The sequence below is a fragment of the Nanorana parkeri genome, unplaced genomic scaffold (genome assembly GCF_000935625.1).
Source record: "Nanorana parkeri isolate BGI_ZX_2015 unplaced genomic scaffold, ASM93562v1 scaffold1215, whole genome shotgun sequence".
NCBI classification, from domain to species: domain Eukaryota; kingdom Metazoa; phylum Chordata; class Amphibia; order Anura; family Dicroglossidae; genus Nanorana; species Nanorana parkeri.
In genome coordinates, this window is record NW_017307483.1 from 60,966 (window position 1) to 68,180 (window position 7,215).

A 7,215-nucleotide genomic window follows, 5' to 3' on the forward strand; every position below is an offset into this window, starting at 1 on the left:
TAGATTTCATCGTTCTTTTTTTACATTTTAATAACGCCGAATTCCACTCGGATCAAAAAGATACAAATGAACGCACTTCTGTGTATATTAAAGGAGAACTATGAGGGGAATGCTTTTCACTCACCTCATAGTTCTAGCCGACCTGTGACAATGAGACAATGAGACTGTCACAGGTCGGCTCAGTAGATCGGGAGGTGAGCGAACACATACCGGCGTTCGCTCACCTCTCAATCCTGTCACGGCTCTCTGGATTCCCCCCTCCCCGCTCCGATCCGCCAGCGCTGACTGGCGGAACGGACGGGGGAGGGGGCGGGTACAGCTGGCTCTGTCTCTAGATAGGCAGAGCCAGCTGTCACTCACGCAGCTGGGCGGATCTCAACATCGATGTCGGGATCCGCTCCGGCAGCGGCGTCTCAGTATACAGCGAGCTGTAGCTCCCTATATACTGGGCCTAGGTTGACGGGAGGACACTAGTTTGTGTCCTCCCGTTACCCTAAGGAGAACTATGGGGAAAAGCCCTGACCCCATAGTTCTCCTTTAATACTTCTCTCTGTGGTGACAAACGACAAATAAATCTGTATTTCTGTTCTGAATGTCCATTTCTAATAACCAGATCCATCTAGGTCAGAGGTTCTCAACCCGTGTAACCACATTTGTCCTTCGTCATTAAGTCGTGACCCGAGTCGCACTGCAATGGAACGCACGGCTGTAACCAATTAAAAGCGGTCTTGATGTTACATCATTCCTTCCTTCTTATATTTCTGTGCAAAAGTGACACTTCTGTAGTGTGACAATGTCGCGCGACATTGAGCTACACCATTAAAGTCTATTGGGGCCAAATCGCACAAAATCCGCCGAAAAATAGGTCATGTTCGAGCTACAGGCGACATTGAGTTGTGTGATGTGAACAGCTCCATTGAAATGCATTGGAAGAGCGACATTGAGCTGATATTTGAGCGATTTTGGAGGTGAAATTGCGTGATAAATCGCTCAGTGTGAACCGTGTCTAAGTGTTACTGAGCTGCAGCAGAGAAATATCAGGTCTTTTACCCTGCCGGATAGGGCTGTGGTGTGTGGCTGGGCTGTTTAAATTTCAGGAATGGATGGACCTTTGGCAGATAAAACAACTCTCATGTGAATTCAATCTCTGTATTTAGCTGTTTGAGCGCCTCATGTGCACACGCTTATAAGGCCGATCAATATACGGAGATGTGTTGCTGGGAAAACAAATAATAAAATAATAAAAGAAAACAAGATGCAAAGCAAACAAATACAGGAAACAAGAAGAATATGATCCAATGTGGCAATGTGATGTGTTTCTGGACATTTCCTTTCTTTTGGATACATTTCTGTCTGGTTTATTTTATGTAAATTACAATGTATAGTGACCCCAGGTGCAGGCAAGGGCACGGGTACAGGCACAGGTGCAGGCACAGGTGTAGGTACAGGCACAGGTGGGGGTACAGGCACAGGTGTAGGTACAGGCACAGGTGGGGGTACAGGCACAGGTGGGGGTACAGGCACAGGTGTAGGTACAGGCACAGGTGGGGGTACAGGCACAGGTACAGGTGGGGGTACAGGCACAGGTGCGGGCACAGGCGCATGTGCAGGTACAGGTGCAGGCAAGGGCACAGCTACAGGTGTAGTAGGTACAGGCACAGGTGTAGGTACAGGCACAGGTGTAGGAACAGGTACAGGCACAGGTGTAGGTACAGGCGCATGTGCAGGTAGAGTTGCAGGCAAGGGCACAGCTACAGGCATAGGTGTAGGTACAGGCACAGGTGTAGCTACAGGCACAGGTGTAGGTACAGGCACAGGTGTAGGTACAGGTGGGGGTACAGGCACAGGTGCGAGAACAGGCGCATGTGCAGGTGCAGGCAAGGGCACAGCTACAGGCACAGGTGTAGGTACAGGCACAGGTGTAGGAACAGGCACAGGTGTAGGTACAGGCGCATATGCAGGTACAGTTGCAGGCAAGGGCACAGCTACAGGCATAGGTGTAGGTACAGGCACAGGTGTAGGTACAGGCACAGGTGCGGGCACAGGCGCATGTGCAGGTGCAGGCAAGGGCACAGCTACAGGCACAGGTGTAGGCACAGGAGTAGGTAAAGGCACAGGAGTAGGTAAAGGCACAGGTGTAGGTACAGGCACAGGTGTAGGTACAGGCACAGTTGTAGGTACAGGTGCAGGTACAGGCGCAGATACAGGCGCAGGTACAGTATTCTGTTAGATATTTTTAGACATTACCTCCTCTCTGGGGCTTTTGTCATCTGGGATGGGACCAGAAGCTGGTTGGCCTCCATTATACTCAGTTTTCTCCACAACAGCGGCCTCAGTTGTCTGGTCATTGGCGTCCTCCACATTAGACTGTCCAGTGGCCTCAGCCACCTGCTCAGAAGTTTCCTCTACAGTAGCCTTAGCTGCTTGGTCACCAGTGTCTTCTATAATGGGTTGTTCACCTGTCTGGTCTTTTCTGTCCTCTTCAGGCTCTCCAGTTGGTTGGTGAACATGATCAGTTGTTGTCTCTGCCATTTTCTGGTCAGCTGTGCTGATCAATGACTCAGGTTCTTCATCTGGTTCCCCAGCCAAGCCTGCAACGTGGCTTTCTGTCTCTGTCTCTACGACAGTATCCGGCTCTTTTCCAGAGGAAGGGGGCTCTGCAGCCTCAGGTTCAGGATCTTGTGTGGTGATATCATCTCCTTTAACAGCAGCCTGTATCCCATCATCTCCGGTCATTACCTCATTGGTCCCAGCCTCCTTCTGCTCTTCAGTTGTGTCTGCCTGGAGTCCATCTCCTTGCACACTGTTCTGATGTTCTTCCTGAGCAGTGTCTGAGGTGGTGGATTCTTCTGCAGTGGTGTCCACTGAAACATCCGTTATATTTGTTTCTGCATGTGCTGGGTCCTCATGGGATACCCCGGGATCAGAGATGTCTTGTAACACTGCTGTAGATCCAAGTTGGAGTTCCGGGTGTTCTGCGGAATCTACGTCGGTCCTGTCTGTCTTCTGCTCTTCATCCTGAGTAGCTGAGGTCACCTCTGAAGCTGAAGGTTCTGAGATATTTGACCTGGAGAAAGAAAAAAAAACAGATAAAGACACTGAAACCGACGTGTTTGATTTCACACTGATAGTGATGATCTTGTGACACTTGGTGACCCGGTACAGACACAGTGACTACTGGGATCCAAAAACAATGACAAACCGATGATAAAGGAACTATATATGGACACCAAAGACAGCAGAAATGTGTGCAGAGGTGGTATTGTCGCCCATAGTGACCAATCAGGTTTACAATTTTAATCTCTACGACAATGAAACAAGGATTTGATTGGTCATCAGATGCAACAGGTCCACTTCTGTTCCCATTTTCTTTTCTCAAACTTTGAGGGACTCTATGAGGTTTCTATCACCATCTGTGTTCCCATTGGGGGAGATCTCCCCTCACCTTCAAAGTGACTTGAAATCTTACAGAGACACAGGCAGAAACATAGTCACTGCAGTATTTAGTAGAATGAAGACGGGTCAGAACTACTGGCTGTGCCTTCCCCACTTCATCCAAAATGTAAAAAGGCCGGAGCTCGTCCCCTCCATGGCTCCTTCCTTCGTCCCCTCCATGGCTCCTTCCTTCGCCCCCTCCAGTTCTACCTCCTTCGTTCCCTTCATTGTCCCCTCCACTGCCCCCCCCCCCTTTCATTCCCTCCATTGCTGCATTCTTCATCCCCTCCATTGCTCCCTCCTTCATTTCCTCTATTGCTCCCTCCTTCACCCCCTTCATAGCTCCCTCCTTTATTATCTCCATCTCTCCCTCCTTCATCCATTCCTTTGCTCCCTCCTTCACCCATTAGTCCCTCCTTTGCCCTTTTCATTGCTCCCTTCTTCATCCCCTCCAATGCTAGCTACTTTACCCCCTTCGTTGCTCCCTCTTTGACCCCCTTCATTGCTCCCTCCTTCACTCCCTCCATTGCTCCCTCATTTACCCCCTCCATTGCTCCCTCATTTACCCCCTCCATTGCTCCCTCATTTACCCCCTACATTGCTCTCTCCTTCAACCCTCCATTACTCCCTCCTTTATTCCCTCCTTTACTCCCACCTCCATTCTCTCCATCTGTAGGTATCGCGTTGCTAAACACAAACTAATCTGACTTCCTGTTACAAAAGAGGAGACTCGGGAGTTCTAAACTCCCCTCACATTCCAGCAAACAATGGCACATTTTCTTACAGTATTTTGGGCTGTTGCTGGGGAACATGATAATGACTGGGGAGGCAGAGTGCCGATCTCGACCCCGGTGACAATGGTACAGTCTGATAAGGCACTTTTTGGATGACAACGGTACAGTCTGACCGACAACATAATGACAGGGAAGCTCATTCATATATCTCCCCTAAGGTGACAATGGTACGGTCCAATTATGGTGGCTGTTTATAGCGCAGCTTTCCTCTTTGGTAGACAATGGTATGCTCCAGTTTCGAATGTGGATTTTGCTAATTTTCTCCCCCTTGGTGAAATTGGTACAGTCTGGTAAGCTATTTGGCCTGTCACCAGGACGTATGCTGGTTGTTGGGGAGTTTCTAACACACACCCTTCTCTGAGATAACAATGGTACAGCCCGTATCAGGGTTTACAGAGTATATAGCAGTGGAAAATAATGGTTTTGAAGCCAAATCACAGCTCTGGTCTCCTGACTGATATACATGCACACTAATATTTTACCATAAAGCGTTTTATTAAAACATTTTTTAAGCTTTGGATTGAGAACAGGATTAGTAAAATCTCTGTCTGTGCCCCATTGGGAAGATTTCCCTTCACTCCCAGTCTCGGAGACTACACAGGAAGTGATATAATGAAAATATATGTATCCATATCTGCTATTAAATTAAAGGCCTATCAGTCCCAATAAAAAACAGCGTACGATATATTTGGGTAAAGGTGCAGAACTGAGTTATAGAGAAAAAAGGCCCCCGAGACTCAAGTGGCTCATTCATAAAATATAGGGATGCACAGATACTTTTCGAGTACCAGTGCAGATACTCGGCATTTTCATGAGAGCTCCCAGGGTTGCAGCTGGGACCGGGCTCTGGCGCTCCACCACTGTCCTGAAATCATTAGTCTCTATTGTTTTAGAAAAACTGTCACATGACACTAAACAAAAATGTATCAGTACTCGTACTTGTAAGGGCTCGGCAAGTACCAGTACTCGTACTCGCAAAACTGGTATCTGTGCATCCCTTTATTTATATTTATAAAAACAAAATCAGACATTAAAACCGAGATGTACAAATCCCGGGAGCTCCGTGTGCTCCTTACACATGACAGCCGCCTCCTAATTTTTGAATTTTTCACTAGTCTAGTCTTGGAGCTCAAAAGTATCGGTACCTGTAATTGTACCGAGTACGGTACTTGGTATCTGTGCAACCCTAATAAAATATAAATGTATATATAGACTATAATTGTCATATTGTAATATATCTCTCCTAGGAATAAAAACTGGACGGAGGTTCTAACCCTTGCTTACTCTATCCAGGATGAAAGATAAAGAATTGCTTTAGATCGGGGGTAGCCAACTCTCCAAATTCCGTCATGCCCCTGCCTCTTTAAAGTGACATTAAACCCTCAGATTTTTTAACATAAAACAATACTGTAATGTGCGCCTTCCTGTAATCCATGGTAGTTTCCTTTCTCTTTGCTGCTCTTCCTTTTAAATCCGTATCTGTTCTCATGCTTGGGAGAACTTCTGTTTTGCAGCAGACTGCCTTGTCTCTGGAATGGATACATGGTGTCTGTGTGAAGGTTCACAACCTGAGCCAGCACTACAGGAAGAGGCACTCAGGTGCAAAGGGAAGTTCTCCCCCAGCATGAGAAGACATGAGGATTTAAAAGAAAGAGCAGCAAAGGGAAGGGAAACAACCATGGATTACAGTAAGGCGCACATTACAGTATTGGTTTATGTTAAAAAATCTGAGGGTTTAATGTCACTTTAAGTCATGCTGGTGGCTGTCAGAGTCTCGCAGTGCCTAATGGGCTGCCCCTGCATGAGGTAGACATTAAGCGTGTTTTATTTGTATTCTCCCGTGCATCACATGTCCATCCTGTCCTTGCAGTCCCTCCCTGCCTGATGGCACAGCAGTATATCCCGGCCGAGGTGCTCCATGGGACCTCAATGGGCATCTCTGTGTTACTTGTATTATCCAGATTCTCCCATCCCTTCATAGACGATCCTTTCCTGGGGCACTTTGATAAATGAGGATTAGCGGTGGGACAAGTACCTGTATGCATGGTGTAGTAACCCACGGCAACCAACATATCATCTTGATCTACCCACCCCAGGTCTGGGGAGGGGTGGAATCTGACTGTCTATTATTGTATATAGAGAGAGATATACCAAGAGGTGAGATACTATTTACCAGATTGTAGTAGGGCTATGTTCCGGGTATGGTGTGGTATTAATACTGGGGTATAAATTCCTGGTATGGTGGGTATTAATACTAGGCCAGGTTCCTGGTATAGTGGGGTATTAATACTGGGGTATGTTTCTAGTATGGTGGGGTATGTTCATGGTATGGTGGGGTATTAATACTGGAATATGTTCATGGTATGGTGGGGTATATACAGTATACTGGAATATGTTCCTGGTATGATGGGGTATTAATACTGGGATATGTTCCTGGTATGGTGGGTATTAATACTGGGGTATGTTCCTGGTATGGTGGGTATTAATACTGGGGTATGTTCCTGGTATGGTGGGTATTAATACTGGGGTGTTTCTGGCATGGTGGGGTATTAATACTGGGGTATGTTCCTGGTATGGTGGGTATTAATACTGGGGTGTTTCTGGCATGGTGGGTTAAATAATACTGGGGTATGTTTCTGGCATGGTGGGGTATTAATACGGGTATGTTCCTGGTATGGTAGGGTATTAATACTGGGGTATGTTCCTGGTATGGTGGGTATTAATACTGGGGTGTTTCTGGCATGGTGGGTTATTAATACTGGGGTATGTTCTTGGTATGGTGGTGGTATAAATACTGGGGGGTATGTTCCTGGTATGGTAGGGTATTAATACTGGGGTATGTTTCTGGTATGGTAGGGTATTAATACTGGGGTATGTTCCTGGTATGGTGGGGTATTAATACTGGGGTATGTTTCTGGCATGGTGGGGTATGTTCCTGGTATGGTGGGGTATTAATACTGGGGTAGTTTCTGGCATGGTTGGGGAT